This window comes from Podarcis tiliguerta (assembly GCF_965153285.1).
Source record: "Podarcis tiliguerta genome assembly, chromosome: 3".
NCBI classification, from domain to species: Eukaryota; Metazoa; Chordata; class Lepidosauria; order Squamata; family Lacertidae; genus Podarcis; species Podarcis tiliguerta.
In genome coordinates this window covers 34940280-34957042 of record NC_139536.1, presented here as the reverse complement: position 1 = coordinate 34957042, position 16763 = coordinate 34940280, and positions in this window count along the sequence as shown.

The window sequence follows — 16763 nt, the reverse complement described above, 5'->3', positions numbered from 1 at the left end:
ATGGAGGCAGGATGTTTGTGTTACTATGTTCTGTGAAGTGGGACTATTGTCCTTTGTTCTTTTCCTCTTTGCTGTCTGATGCTAGAGAGAGAGGGAGCCATGTTGCAGTGCTCCGTGTGTGTTTATATGTAAATAAAGTAGATTAGCCAAAATACTGAGTTGCTGAGGTCTGTCACGCAAACTGCGAACACTCTGCAGATCCCTAAGTGTGCCGATGTCTGTTGGCACCGGTCGCTGTGATGTTCGGGCTGAAGAAAGCTTTTGAAGCTCCCGAACGATCGACCAGGAGGGAAAGAACATGCCAGTCGGGCATGTGTCTCTACCAGGGTCCTACTCGAGTGTAGGACAAGCTCCTGACAGTTACCAGTGGGGGACCCTTGTATGCTAACTTGTTTCATGACACATGCTTTAAAAATTAAACCCTCTCCCTGAGTGATCCTCCTCACTCTCAGCTTTAAAAGAGGTTCAGACAAATTCATGGCACATAAGGCCTCTGCTGGGTACTAGCCACAACCAATATGTTTTCCCTCTCTTGTGGGAGGCAGGGTGCCTCTGAATATCAGTTGCTGGAAATCGCAATTGGAAAGAGCTATGTTGGATTCAGGTCTTGCTTGCAGACTTCCTGTAGGCATCTGCTGGGCCACTGTGAGAGCAAGATGCTGGACCAGATGGGCTCTTCCTATGCTGCTATGCTCTAACTGTTTGCTCACTCAGACTGGGCAAGTTAACAGCCAGCAGCAGGAAAGAGGAAAGACAGCAGGGTAAGGATGTTCCAGGGATTGGCAAGGTGCCCATAAGGAGTCATGAGTCTCAGTAGTTGCCCAACAATGTAACCTTTGATGCCAGCGCATCAACATACCACAAAACATGTCTGCCTGTAGCAGCCGCAGGACCCAAAACTGCAATATATTTTTTTTTTAAAGTTCTATATTTGCATAAGGTAAAGGTAAAGGGACCCCTGACCATTAGGTCCAGGCGTGACCGACTCTGGGGTTGCGGTGCTCATCTTGCTTTATGGGCCGAGGGAGCCGGCGTATAGCTTCCGGGTCATGTGGCCAGCATGGCAAAGCCGCTTCTGGAGAACCAGAGCAGTGCACAGAAAAGCCGTTTACCTTCCTGCCGGAGCGGTACCTATTTATCTACTTGCACTTTGATGTGCTTTCAAACTGCTAGGTTGGCAGGAGCAGGGACCGAGCAACGGGAGCTCACCCCTTCGCGGGGATTTGAACCGCCGACCTTCTGATCGGCAAGTCCAGACTCTGTGATTTAACCCACAGCGCCACCCGTGTCCCATAACCTCATACAAATACAAAATACAAGGAAATACAATATTGTACTGTGTAACCCATTCTTAAAAACTAGGAATTGTTTCCTTATTTTTCTTTATTAGCATCCACCTTCCTCGTCACCTGTTTGACTTGAAAATTTTCATCTTGGCCTGCCAGAGGGCCCAATATTGGCTTACAAGGCCATTTCCTCCAAAACCATGTTCAGATGCCCATCAACTGACATCACTCCTGATGTCATCTGTTGGGCAGAAGGGTGGGGTGAAATCCTGCATAGCTGCATGCCCCTGTTCTCAGCTGGCAACAGCCATGCATAGCCAAACTGAGCAGGATTTAACTGCCTCTGATTTAACCTGATGAGCAGAGACTAAGCTCTGCTCACTTTAGCAGGATTCCATGCAACCCTCTTATGGATTCAGGAAGGGGGTTGCGCTGGAATCCCCAGAATCCCCAGCAGCATATTGCAAACTGCTTTGGCATCCTGACTGCAGGTGATTGGCAGGTGGATGGCCTGACAAGGTACATCCTGTTTAAGATCTGACCCACAGAGTCAAAAAGGTTCCTCAATCCTGCCATAAGTCTTGACTCATTTCCCAATAAGTATGATATACAGTGGTACCTCAGGTTACATACACTTCAGGTTACATACGCTTCAGGTTACAGACTCCGCTAACCCAGAAATAGTGCTTCAGGTTAAGAACTTTGCTTCAGGATGAGAACAGAAATCGTGCTCCAGCGGCGCTGCAGCAGCAGGAGGCCCCATTAGCTAAAGTGGTGCTTCAGGTTAAGAACAGTTTCAGGTTAAGTACGGACCTCTGGAACGAATTAAGTACTTAACCTGAGGTACCACTGTACTTAAGCCTATACCTTATTTGGCAGTGAAGAAATGAGTGGCTAAGAGCATAAAAACAACCTCAGATAAAACAGACATTTTCCATATATCTGGTTGTCTGTCTGCTTTTTGTGGAAGTTGGGGTAGCACCTTTTTAGACTGGGGATATAGTCTCCACCCATTCTTCAGGCCTGTCATATTCCAGTTTACAAACTACACACCATAGAATTTTGAACATTTCCAATATTTTCATTGTTGGGTAAAGAAAAACCCTCCCCTGTTTCTAAATTGTATCTTGTATTGCACCTAATTTTGGGATCCTTCAGAATGAAATGCAATTTCTCAAGATCATGATCGGATTAAGCCGACTCTGCTCCATTTGATATCTAAGCTGTAACTACCTACTTAATCAGATTTATACTGCTTTCCAGCTAAATCTAAATTTTATGTTGCTGTTTATGTGGACCAATTATGTCACAATTGCATTGTCAGGTAGTGGATGTTATTAATGATTATGAGATGGAACATCCCTCCCTGCCATTTACATCTCCAATCTCTGAATAATTTTCATCTGTTCAATGGTACAGTTTTATCATCAGCTAATACTTATACCTAGACTGATAGTTGATAGATAGATGTTTTCATAGCAAACTTGTGGTTAGCAAGGAGAGAGGAGTGATTGGTATTAAACTTTATAATAAAATATTAGATGGAAAGATTACTTTGCTTTTTTTAAGTCAAAATAATCAAGAGGTAAAGAATGAGACAATCTTAGGAAGATGCATTTAGATGTGGGTATGTCTGTGTGCAGAATGCAGAATCACACACACACACACACACACTCATGAACAATCAGCTAAGAGAATCCATCCCACACAATGTGTCACAAACACAAGGCATTTGCAACCCATAAGTGTCTCAGCTGAGCAAATAAAATTCAGAAAAATGCAGCAACAATCTTTCGTCTGCTTTCCGCATAGCTCAGAAGTGAACCATGCTGAACCTGGTCTCCAGCACCTGCTGAAGCATCTGGGGGTGTCATCTCAACTGTGGACACATGTTCTTGTGGCATTTGACAGTTTTTTTTAGGCCGTCTCTGTGTTTGGAGGAGATCGCTTGGAGTATGGAATGTAAAGGGATGCAGGATGAGGAATTGGAGGGAGCATGGATTGACATCTGGGGTGGTGGAGCGATTTTTGTCCCCTGATAGCTGGAATGGAGAGAAGGAAGAGGGTATAGGACAGTATATAAATTCCAATAATAATAATAATAATAATAATAATGTAATAATAATAATAATAATAATAATAATAATAATAATAATAATAATAGGGATTTTATGGGTGCAGAGGTGGGGGGGAATTCAACTGAGTTTGCATGTAAAGGTGAACCTATATACTGTACTTTTCTGTGTATAAGACAATTTTTTTTACGGGGCTCGTCTTATACACGGATAGTTCATAGGGGTGATGGGGATTGTCAGCAGCAGTTGGGCGGGTGATTGCTGGCTATGGCAAGGGCTGGTGTTGATTTGCTGTATATGTGGTAATTTTGTGGCTGCTAGGCGGCAGCTGGTGGCGCTGGGGCTGATGATCGGCAGCTGTGTCAACCCCCGTGCGAGTGGGAGCATTGGTCATTTGGGTGACAGCATCAGTCAACAACAACTCTGGGCAATCCCCCCCCCAAAAAAGCTCAACAATTCTGGGCAATCCTCCCCCAAAAAGCTCAACAACTTTGGGCAATACTCCCCCCATTTTCTTAATTAGGAGTTCCCCAAAATAGGGTGTGTCTTATACATGGGGGCGTGTTATACACAGAAAAATACGGCAATTTGCATTTTCCAAAACAATATGAGAAACGAAGCACAGCCAGCCTGTAAAATGCACACATCTCCAAATGTTGCCATGCAGTTCTTCAGCCAACGAATGTGTATCCATCTGTATATACTGGGGTAAAGTGTCTGTAAAAATGCATGTGTTGGTGAAGATAACATACAACAATAGATTTATGCAAAGCACATTACAAAAATGTGTATGCTAGGCAAAATTGCATACAAACATGTGTCTATTAGAAGAAATCCACACTAAAATGCTTCTAAATATCCGTGATGATTATATATATGCAAACTGATGTGGGGATAAGGAGAAATAAAGCTGGAAAAGAAAATGGAAATGAAGAGAGGTCAAAACCGACAAATTTGCTCATCCCTTGCTTGGGTGAGAATGGGTTTAGGCAATTACTGGTTCTGACCACATCCACTCCAGCTGTTTGAATGCCCACTGTCTCTTTAAAGCAAAACTTGCAACATCCTTGGTAGACTCAGCCCAGTTGTGGATGGACCCAAGTGCTCCTGTCACTACGGAGCTCAAGGAATGAAGTTATTGGCTAGAAGCCTCTAGCAGTAGCAAAAACATTGCCTTCAGATCTGCCTCCCTGTTTTGCAATTATAACTCACACTAAATGCCTGGCAAATCCACAGTTCAAGGCAAATCAAGGGTGTCTGTGGATAGTCTGAATACTCGGCAAGGGAAGCTGTTTTAGATGGAGTCAAGCGCTGTCAATGGAAAGGAACGTGCTGATGAGACTGACAGCTTCACAGCCCTGTGGGGTGCCTGGAGCTCAGAAGAGTTCATACTGTTTTGATCTAGTTACCACGAAGCAGAGAGGAAGGGAGAGAATCCTATACTGAAATAAAAATATATACCATTCCTGAACTAAAAATTCTCTCCCTCTCCTCTCCCCGCACTGACACACCTGCCTTTTCTTATGTACCTGCAGATACTTTATCTACAAACCGGAGATTGAAAAGGACAGCTCAGATGAATCTGGAACATCTTTTTTTGCCAGCCTTCACCCAACATGGAGACATCCTGCTATCTTCCAAGAAGGTCTTTGAGATTTATTGTGGGTTTTTGTGTGTGCAAATTTTGTTATTGCTTCCACCAAAATGCAAACGTTTCTAAAATAAATGAACAAAAGATAAAGCCAATAAAGAAAAATGGAAGCCCTTGAGTAGTTGACATATATGCAGACTTTGCCCATCTTAACAATAATGGTATTTTAGGGCAGATCTATACCATACATTGAAAGCACATTCCACACATATGGCTTATAGTGCCTTAATGGTGCTGGGAATTGTAGCTCTGAAAAGGGGAAACTACAGTTCCCAGAATTCTTTGGGGTGAAGTCATGTGCTTTAAGTGGGCATTGAATATGCTTTAAATGTATGGTGTAAATCTGCCCTGACTAATCATTCTTTCTATCTTGGGGAGATTTGCTCGAGATTTCTTCCTTCTGAGTTGGCTCCTGGGATCCAATGCTAATCCTACTCAGAGTAGACTCATTGAAGTTAATGTCCCTGACTTACTTAGGTTCACTGATGGTTTCAGTTGGTCTACTCTCTGAATAGCCCTTCTTTAGTTGCAGAACCTGCAATGCAGCCAGCCTGTGCATTTTGAAGTTTTTCTACTCACCCAAAAAACAGAAAGACAAAATTCTCCTCCAAATAACTGATTCTTTGACTGAGTAGTAGTGCAGAATTCTCACAGTATCTAAATAGGGTTGGGGACTTGTGCTCTCCATCTGTTGTTGGATTCCAGATCCCTATAGCCTCAGGCCGCATGGCCATGGCCAGGCATTATGGGAGTTGTAGTCTGGCAACATTCTGAGGGCCACAGATTCCCCATCCCTGCAGTAAAACAAGAGGACCAGAGCCCAGGTAGACACACTCCAGGGCTGCCTAGTAGACCCTACATACTTATTTTGATGTTTTGATATTTATAACCTGCTTTTCAATTTCCCTATAGGTTCACAATATAATTATTTTAAAAACCCTCAAGGCCCTTAAAAAACAACAACAAAAATACATGCAAATCACCACCAAACCCAGCAGAAAAAAGAAGTCTGCCATAGGGTTGAGTTCAAAGGATTTTAAAGTAAGTAAAAGGGGGATGGGAAATTCCACTATGAACCATGTTGATTTGTATGGCAAGCACCCAGAAGTAAACTTGGCTACTCTGATATAAGCAAAATCTCTTGTTTGTATCATAATTTTTACTAGGACTATTGGTCTGCTCTGTCAGCTGACGATTGGGGATCCTCTGGGTTCCTCTAAACTCCTAAAGTGTAGCTGCTGCCTTGGGATTAGTCCAAGTGATAGCATCCTGAGGTCTCCTTAAGCTATCAAGTACCTGGGACCTTCTTCAGGGCACCTGTGGTATGGCACCCTTCCCTGTTGTGAATGATGCACAACAGCTACAGTAGGTATGACATTTAAACCCAAAGGTGCTGTATGTTCCGTATCAATTTTCAGGGCTTTGAGATATTTGCGAACAATTAGTTATTATATATTGGTCTAAGTAGCACTCATCAAATATTTCATTCAGAGCAGAGACTGGCAAACTCTTGTGAATTGTTCTGATCAAATTGGTTTTTGTCTGTGGTCCTGTGTCATTCTGTTGTTTCTTCTCAAGTCACAGATCCAACTAGCTATGGCTGCAAATAGCTTTGGGACTTTTGATACATAGATTTAATATCCTGGGACCTAGTTAGTTACAAGCCTTTTCTCACTGAGTTTGTGTATCAGTGTGTGTCTGTGAAAATTAACTACAAACTTGATCTTGTTTGGGACACTTTCCCATGCAAATATGTAATCATGAAGAGGAAGTTCCCAACTGTTCATCACATCCCTCATCAAAATCTAATATATGGAGCCATGAAAATGGACCATCCTTGTTATATTTGGTCCCATCCAGACCTATCCATTTAAAGCACTATTATACCACTTTAACAGTCATGGGGAATCCTGGGAACTGTAGTTTCATAGCGTACTGTAGCTCTGTAAAATTAGCTCCTTAACAAACTACAATTCCCAGGATTCTCCATGGCTATAGTGCTTTAAATGTATGGTGTAGATGTGACCATTGACTAAACTTTCAGCGCAATTCACACCTTGAAGAGGGATGTAGACAGATTTTCTTCTGACCTCAACTATCACTTAGATCATGGGCAGGCAAACTAAGGCCTGGGGGCTGGATCCGGCCCAATCGCCTTCTAAATTCAGCCTCTGGACAGTCCGGGTATCAGTGTGTTTTTACATGAGTAGAATGTGTCTTTTTATTTGAAATGCATCTCTGGGTTATTTGCATGGCATAGGAATTCATTCACCCCCTCCCCCCAAAAAAATATAGTCCGACCCCCACAAGGTATGAGGGGCAGTGGACTGGCCCCCTGCTGAAAAAGTTTGCTGGCCCCTGACCTAGATGGAATATAATGGGGAGAAAAAAACAATGCAAAGTTTTCCGTTTTTCTAATTTGAGGTTGGATTCACATTTGGCGTGCACGTCATCTTTTTTTAATTGGTTTGACAAATGTCACCCCTCATAGGTTAACCTACTCTTCTCATTAGTCGGGTCCATTCATAGACTAACCTTGACCTTCAGAGATCAGTTAAGAAAAGTGTAGTCAGTAAGTCTGATTCATGTACTTCACACGCACACACACCTTGGCTGCATTGGCTTTTGTAGTTTAAGGAACGCTTAAACCCAAAGAAGAGAAAATGGACATCTGCTGAAGCACAAATCACCAGGATCTGATGTGAGGTGTCCACAGATAATTGTCATAATTCCCCATGAACTGCAGGAGGACTTAATAGAGACCTATTCCTGTAACTGTGCTATAGGCAAATAATTGTTCAATCTGCCGACGTTGTGGGATCCATTTGTTCTCTGCCTCCTGACCTCTCCCTGTGTGTTACTCACTCTGTAGCTTATTATCCAGAAAAGGGACACGTTGTAATTAGTCCATTACATTTGTCAGTCTCTCCTCCCATACACTAGTTCCTTAATTATTATGCTTGTGCTAGTTATCATTTAAAACTGGGTCCCCCCTCCCTTTTGGAGGGGCAAACTGCAGAGTGGAATTGTTTTAGGGCTCAGCTGTTTGGAGTAAAATCTAAGAAAGCTGGTAGTTGCAGGACATGCAGATATGAAAAGTAGGTGAATAGTCACTATCCACCCAGGACTGGCTAGTTGGATGAAGAGGAGCAGCTTCTAACACCCCCCCCCCGAAAGAGCCTTTCAAAAGGTCAAATGACATGTTGAAGCTCGGTGTGCAATGTGCAGTAACATCTCTTGCTAATAATAATAATAATAATAATAATAATAATAATAATTTATTTGTACCCCGCCCATCTGGCTGGGTTTCCCCAGCCACACTAGGCGGCTTCCACAGAGACCAAAAATACACTAAAATGTCACACATTAAAAACTTCCCTGAACAGGGCTGCCTTCAGCTGTCTTCTGAATGTCAGGTAGTTGTTTATCACTTTGACATCTGATGGGAGGGCGTTCCACAGGGCGGGCGCCACTACCGAGAAGGCCCTCTGCCTGGTTCCCTCTAGCTTTGCTTCTCGCAATGAGGGAACCGCCAGAAGGCCCTCGGCGCTGGACCTCAGCATCCGGGCAGAACGATGGGGGTAGAGATGGTCCTTCAGGTGTAATGGGCCCAGGCCGTTTAGGGCTTTAAAGGTCAACACCAACACTTTGAATTGTGCTCGGAAACGTACTGGGAGCCAATGTAGATCTTTCAAGACCGGTGTTATGTGGTCTCGGCAGCCGCCCCCAGTTACCAGTCTAGCTGCCACATTCTGGATTAGTTGTAGTTTCCGGGTCACCTTCAACGGTAGCCCCACGTAGAGCGCATTGCAGTAGTCCAAGCGGGAGATAACTAGAGCATGCACCACTCTGGCGAGACAATCCGCAGGCAGGTAGGGTCTCAGCCTGCATACCAGGTGGAGTTGGTAGACAGCTGCCCTGGATACAGAATTAATTATAGCCATGCGGGTCCCAGTTCTGACTTGGACCCTAGCACACAAGGAGGTGAGGTTTTTCCCTATCCTCCTCAGTTGCCATTTAAATAAAATTCACCCTCCGCTGCACAACTACCAAGGAACTTTTTTCTTTTCACTAAGCTTCATAGACTGTGCGGCCCCATCCACACTAAAAATGTACAGTCTTCTGCCACTTTAAATAGTCATGGCTTCACCCAAAGCATCTTGTTCCAAGAGTGGTTTAACATTTAATCCTTCTTCCCATGGAATTCTGGGAACTGTAGTTCTGTGAGAGATATAGCTCTCAGTTCCCTAACAGACTACAATTCCCAGGATTCTTTGGGGGAAGCAGCATCCTAGCTGCTTGCCTACCTAGATGTGTGTGTATAAGCTTCTAATTTATACTGTAGAAAGGTAGGAGTCACATTCATTGCTCCATTCACTTTTGATCCCACCCTCGACTGACATGTGGCCCCTGAAATGGTTCCCCATAAAAGAATTTGACCCTCAGACTCAAAAAGCTTCCCCATCAGTGCTCTAGGCTGTTACAGCTCTCAAATGTAATATATAACTTAGGATTTGAATCGCAAGGGTGCTACGTAATTGCTGCTGACTTTTCCTCAGGAGAAAACAAATGAGACAGGAGTGACAGGACAATTGTATACAGACTTCAATCAAAAGCCTTTATTGCCTACACAATGAAATTATTTCTCCCCCTCCCCCAACCCCAAATAATCATCCATGGGGCTGAAATCTTGAAGGCAGGAGGAGAGAGAATCCTACAGCTGAAGCAATCACGTTAAAAACAGCAAAAGCAATGTTAAAAGCAGAAGGCTAGTTTAAATGTCAGAGGTTTTTTTTTTCTTTTTAAAGGAAAAGGTTAGACTTTCTATTTACAGCAGTCGGTGGAAATTTGTAAGAAATTGGCTGTTGTCCTGTTTGAATAAAAATGGCACAGCCTGGGGAAATTGCCAGTGCACCAGCTCCTGTGCTCTTTTAGTTTAAATATAATGCTTGGGACGGGAGTGGGGGGAGGTGTTTGTGGAAATAATCTAAGCCTTCCAGCTCTGGAAACTAAAGTAAAAGGTAAAGGTACCCCTGCCCGTACGGGCCAGTCGTGTCCAACTCTGGGGTTATGCGCCCATCTCGCTTAAGAGGCCGGGGGCCAGCGTTGTCCGAAGACACTTCCGGGTCACGTGGCCAGCGTGACGAAGCTGCTCTGGCGAGCCAGCACCAGCGCAGCACACGGAAACACTGTTTACCTTCCCGCTATAAAGCGGTACCTATTTATCTACATGCACTTAGGGGTGCTTTCGAACTGCTAGGTGGGCAGGAGCTGGGACCGAAAGGCGGGAGCTCACCCCGCCGCGGGGATTCGAACCGCCGACCATACGATCGGCAAGTCCTAGGCACTGAGGTTTTACCCACAGCGCCACCCGCGTCCCCCTGGAAACTAAGGTTCCCACTTTATCAGCATCAGGGCATACAATGCAAGCACTCTGTGTTTCATTTGAAACCTCACGATGAAGGGATAATCTCTCTGTCCATGGGGTTTCACAAGGAGGCAATGGAAGGAGAATCGAGGCCATGGAGAAATAAGGGTTTTCACTATGTCGGCACTGCTTTTCAATGAGGAATTTATAACTGTCCTTGGAAGCCCATTTTGGTCACCTAGGTCTCAATAATACTGCATGATGAGCAAAAAGCAAATAAACAACAACAAAAACCCACATGGGTAGAATGTAGTGCTTTGTCAACCCATGGTGACCCAGTTGAGATGGGCAACTTGAAAGTTGCTCGTTCTCCTGGTTTTCTGGTCATGAATGGGGCTGACCTATATGGAAAGTGGAAGATTTCAGTTGATAAATGTGATTGACCCCAGCTTGTTTGTGAGACAGAACATGACTCAGAAGTGAGACTGGGCAATTACATTCATTGATTTCTTCTGCTTCTACAGCTCCTTCTTCCATTGCTTCTCATGATCAAACCTGTAACTAGCCCAGCTTTAAATGCCTCTTGAGTGTTTTTGCCTGGCTCAAATATGATAATGCCTCTTGCCCACCTGGATGGAGAACAGAGACGGGTCCATGAATAGAAACTAGCCTACTGTAAACGTAAAGGGACCCTTGACCATTAGGTCCAGTCGTGGCCGACCCTGGAGTTGCAGCTCTCATCTCGCTTTATTGGCTGAGGGAGCCGGCGTACAGCTTCCGGGTCATCTAAGCTGCTTCTGGCAAACCAGAGCAGCGCACGGAAACGCCTTTTACCTTCCCGCTGGAGCGGTACCTATTTATCTACTTGCACTTTGATGTGCTTTCGAACTGCTAGGTTGGCAGGAGCAGGGACCGAGCAATGGGAGCTCACCCCATTGCAGGGATTCGAACCGCCAACCTTCTGATCGGCAAGTCCTAGGCTCTGTGGTTTAATCCACAGTGCCACCCGCATCCCTACTGTACAAAGGTGAAATTCACACTCACTGTTGTCCCCATGTTTGATTCTGGCTCAGCCTATCCACTGGTATGCAGACCTCTGGTTTTTCCACACCTGCTCTAGAAATACAATGCAGGTCCTATCATATTTATCCTCTTGTATGACTTCCCTTAAAAGACATTGATTATTTGGAGAGTTCTGAGAATTCTCCATTACAGATCCAGAATGATAGACCCTACAAGTTTCCCAAGGAGAGGGATTGAGTTTGGAACAAATTGCATCCCATAGTGCAGTTCTGACCCTTCTCCTATAACTAGATGCTACCACTATGGTGCTGCCAACTTTATCTGAGCTGCTTACATCCTCTGCAATTTTATATCCAGCGTGCTTTGGGAACTAGCACTGCCTAGAACTGTTTTTCAGACATTTGCCAGAACACCTAAACCACACTCAAAGAGAGTGGGAGGGACATGCACAGAAGTCTCAAAGTCCTCCCCACCCCCTTCAGTCCCAGACTTTCCCCATAGTAGACAGTGAAGGTATGTGCAGAGCTTCTACTCATATTTGCTTGAATGTAAGTTGACAAAAGAAGGCTAGAAGAGTTTGCCGGATCAGGCCAGCAGCCCATCTAGTCCAGCATTCTGTTCTCATAGTGCCCAGAAGGACTCGAGAGCAACAGCAGTCTCCGCACTTGTGATTCCCAACAAGTGGAATTCAGAAGCATGCAGGCTCCAACAGGTGCCAGGGACCTGACGGAGGAGGAATGGTGGGGGCCACCCCCCTTCTCCTGAACCTTCCCGAGAACAGGAGGACAGTATAGATTTAGAACAGTGGTTTACAGAAGGTCATAGTTCAGAGGCCGCAGAGGGGAGAGGCTGGGAAATATTGGGAGAGGAACAGCAGGAAGAAGAAACACCAGGGGAGAGACAGCTGACAGACTCCGTGTCTTTGGAGAGCATTCCTGACCCCCCCCCTCCCAGGACCAGATGAGCATTGAGGGTTAGTAGAACAGAAGGCTCAGAGGCAGAAAGCTCAGATTAGCCATCACAAGGGTGAAGTAGAATAGAAGAGACGGAGGGGATTAGACTTTATTTGGAGCAACACCATTATTTTAGGGAGACTGCATTCCTTTGTCTCTCTCTCTCTGGAAACTATGGAATAAATTACTTGGTAAGAACTCCTCCTGTTTATCTGCTTATTGGCTGCCACCAGAGGAGGGATCAGATTCCCTGAAGCCTAACAATAGGGGACTTCTCCATGCTGTCAAAGAACCTGCTCTAGCATAGGATGTTGTCTTATGCTGAATCAGATTGTTGGCCCACCTACCTTCAGATGGTAACATATGCATCTGCAAAAAATTAAATTAAATTAAAAAGGGGGTGAAGACACTTTTTCTTTTAAAAAAAGTTTTGGGCATGCTAATGTACTTGCAGAGATGCAAATTTAGAAATAGTATAACTAAAGACATCTCACCATAGTGGGTGAGACTGTGACCGGGTGACCAGCTCACAGTCAGCTGTCCAGGGTGCTGACTGTCAATGGGCAATTTCAGTTGAACTGGAAAGCTTCCCACAGAGGACTCCGTCAAATGGAGCTCTATCCTCTGTAAAGTAGAACACATGACACAACCATCCTAATTTCACTCAGTATTTTCTGCAGTGACTGGCAGGGGCTTTCCAAGGTTCCTGGCAGGGGCCTTTCCAAGCACCACCTGGAAATGCCAGGGACTGAACTTGGAATTGTCTCCATGCCCAGCCTGTGCTGTACCACTGAGCTCCAACCCTTCCCATTAGTTTTGCCCCAGAGTCTTGGCCCTGTGTTGCATGCCCTTCTTTCTTTCCAATTGTGCTTGTTTGCCTCCCTGCAAAACGCTATACAATAAAAAGAATATAATTCATAACAATCCAAACAGCCTGTACTTTGTTAGAAACTAGTGAAGCTCAGTGTCATAATCCTCAAGTCATTTACCTTGGCCTTGATTTATATGCATTGGCGTCCTGTCGGTTTTAATTCAGAGCATTTATTTTGCAGAGCAGCTTCATTTCTCGCCCTTTCTTGCTCGCAAACTGAATGCATAATACGGCGCATATTACAGCAAGGTGGAACCTGCCTTCTCCTCCTCCATGTTTGTCTTTCCCTTCATATGAAATTCTGTTTTGGTTTTGCACCAAAAGGAGCCTTTCAAGTGATAGCAGATGAGAAACCCCATTTGTTTGCTCACAATGACCCCACACAAACTGCATTCTAACCAGTTCATATGCAATGCTTGTTCTATTTTGTTTGCTTTGGAAACAAAAAAACATAACTTAGATCTTGCTGAGGTCCCATTAGTGACACCCTTCTATGTTTCCAGCCATAGCTGAAAATGCTGGTTATATGACCTGCAAAGCTCTAGGGACCAGATTTTTTTTGCAAGACCATATTCTTCCATACAAACACAGCTGAGTTTTAATGCAGAGCCTGTTCTTTCTGTCCTGGCGATATCTGAAGCCCAGATGAGTGAATGTCAGTTTCGGGGTCTCTCAGTTTCTGATTTTTCCAATCTTTAATTCAGCTCTCCACCTTTTCACAATAGTCTGGGATTCCCCCCCCCCCTTAAAGTCCTTATGAAAATTTATTAGCATCTTAGTGCAAATTTCTTCTAATATGCATGATTACATGCAATTATGTGCCATTTTATCTAATATAAACCTTTTTTGCAGAACAATTTCTCCATGTATAATATATTTTCATATACTATTTCCACCAATATATGCATTTTTATGCATGCTTTACCCCTGTCCTTTTTTAACCTACTTGGCTGGAGAACAGCATTGCAAAATTCTGAGAATTATGAAGGTTAATTATGTTTAGGTCTTCATATGGGTTTTGGAAAATGAAAATTAGGTTGGTTTGCCTTTAAATGCAAATATAATCAAATTTCTTCCCCATCTCTACCCCTGAGGGAATGCAGCTCTTAGCAGAAAAATAGTTCCCACCCTTGTCCTAAATAAACGAGTCAATGAAGCATCCCTTGGAAAATATTTCCACAGGGATTATGCTATGTTAGAAAATACCATTGTTGTGGCCACTCGTGTTTTTTTCCAGACTGCACCAGCACTGTTCACATTGTGTGTGTGTGTGTGTGTGTGTGTAGATATGGAATGAAACATGTAGATTTCTCTTTACCAAACGATGGGGAGTTATGGCATGTGGAGGTGAATGGTCCTAGCAACACTCAGCATCGTATAGAGTGGGGAAATGGAACCTGTGGTCTTTCAGATATTTGACTCCTACTAGCTCCATCAGCCCAAGCCACTGTGGTCAATGTCTAGGGATGATGGGAGCTGTAGTCCAGCAACATCTGGAGAGCTGCAGCTGTTCCATGCAGAGGCTAAGACCTCCTCCTCCTTCTATGGCGATCACTCATAGCCAAGTAAGATTCTTTTCCATGAACACGGTCTTAACAGTGAGTCGGTAAGTGACTGTGGAGGTCAATTCTGGACTCGCCCATCCTTCCACAGTGGGGACATAGGTTTCTGGGTGGGAGTTGATCACGGTGAGGGTTTGCATGTGGTGCCTTCTTAGCACCCAGATCTGCATGGTTTTAAGTGCAGCACTGATGCTCACTGTTAGTACTGGATTGATTGCTTGGGGTTGATTGAAGGGGAGCAAATGGGGAGATGGATAGCAGTACCCCTTGCTCACCACTATTTGAGCAGCACCACCATAAATCCTAACACAGTTCTGCAGAATTCTCGGACCGCTCAGCCCTAAATTTAAAATGTTACTTGGGAGTAAGCACCATTGATCCCCCCCATACATTTTTTCACTAGATCCATTTGTAACCATGAAACATCCTGCTATATCAAGAAAAGGGGCAGAGGTCCCCGATCTACAACTTGAGTAAATTTCTAGACATAATTTCCAATCAGAACTGCAGCAAATTGATTTGCATCGGCATCGTTTGGAGGGATTATACAGTTTTATAAATGGAAATCACCCACTATCTTTTTAAGCTCTGAAAAGCATTTGCATCAAGAATTTTATTTGAAGTATTTCCCCTCTTTCCCTCCACCCCTTCAAATGATGCGAGTTTGATGCTGTTTCTGATCCTATTCCTGATCAAAAGGCTCCTCTTTATCTGGACTGGAGGCCCATTTCCTTATTTTCTCACTCCCTTGCATTATACATACATTTTAAAGTCTAATTGAAGGCCCCAAATCAGACTAAACACTATCTATTCCTTAAGATCCTTATTTAACTGTTCTTGTCTTAATTTCATCATCCACAATTGTAACTCATTATTCAAGTTACTTTCTCGGAAGATTGATTTGAGTATTAAGGGATCATTTACTTTTCCATTACAATAGATACCTCAGGTTATAAATTCTGACTGTAAGGAGAAAACGTACTTATCATTTTTGTCAGCATTTGTGCAAGGAGCTGTTGCTGATATTTTCCTGGTTGGTACAAGCCATGTTTCTTTATTTCCTGGAACTAATCCAGTTGTCGTCTGCCCTGAATATTTTAAAAAATGAAGGAGAGAGAGAGGAAGCAAAGGGATCTTTGCTGTGGCTTTCTTTTCTGTAATAAGATTTGAGTATACGCCTGAACTGGAACCAACATATTCTGCCCTTTAAAAGGTAACCTTAACATTTTCTTCTCCAAGGAATTGTTTGCTCTGGTGGTTTGTAATTATGGTTTATGCTCAATTCTGTAACCAGTTTTAAAAGGTGGGCCAGTTTAACCCAACGAGAAAGGAGATGAGTACGAGAACAGATGAATATATCCAGTGTGTGCATATAGAACAAATTAAGGTTTATTTTCAGTATCTCAGAATTCATTTGGAGCCAGTCCACAGCTTAGAAACCACATTTCCTTTTTCCTTTTTTAGAGACTGGCAGCTGTAAAGTCCTCACAGACCATGTGCAATTTTTCCCAGGTGAAGAGAGGGACTGTCAGTGGGTCCTCAGCTGTCAAATACTTCATCTGGGTAGACGATGTAAGATAGGGGGAGCAGCTTTTGGTGTTGAGAAGTATTGTAGAATGCTGGCTGCATTCATATAGCTATTTCTTCTATTTCAATCACACATGCTATTTGAGCTTTCACATGATGTAAAAATCACTTCTCAGAAATTCATGGAAGTAGGGTTGACATATGTCTGGAATATCCTGGACATAGGCAGTTGATTTCAGTGTCCAGGTGGAACTTGCTAAATACCCAGAAAAATCTGGATGTATGGCAACCCATGTCAGGATTGAAGATTTTGGCGAATTTCCTTAAAAAAGCTTAACCAAAAGTGTTTTGAAATATGGCAGCCCTAGAATACACAGCATGTTTAGCACTCATTTCCATATTACTTGGTTCCAGAAAAATCTGTTTGCAGTCCCCTTATCCCAGAAA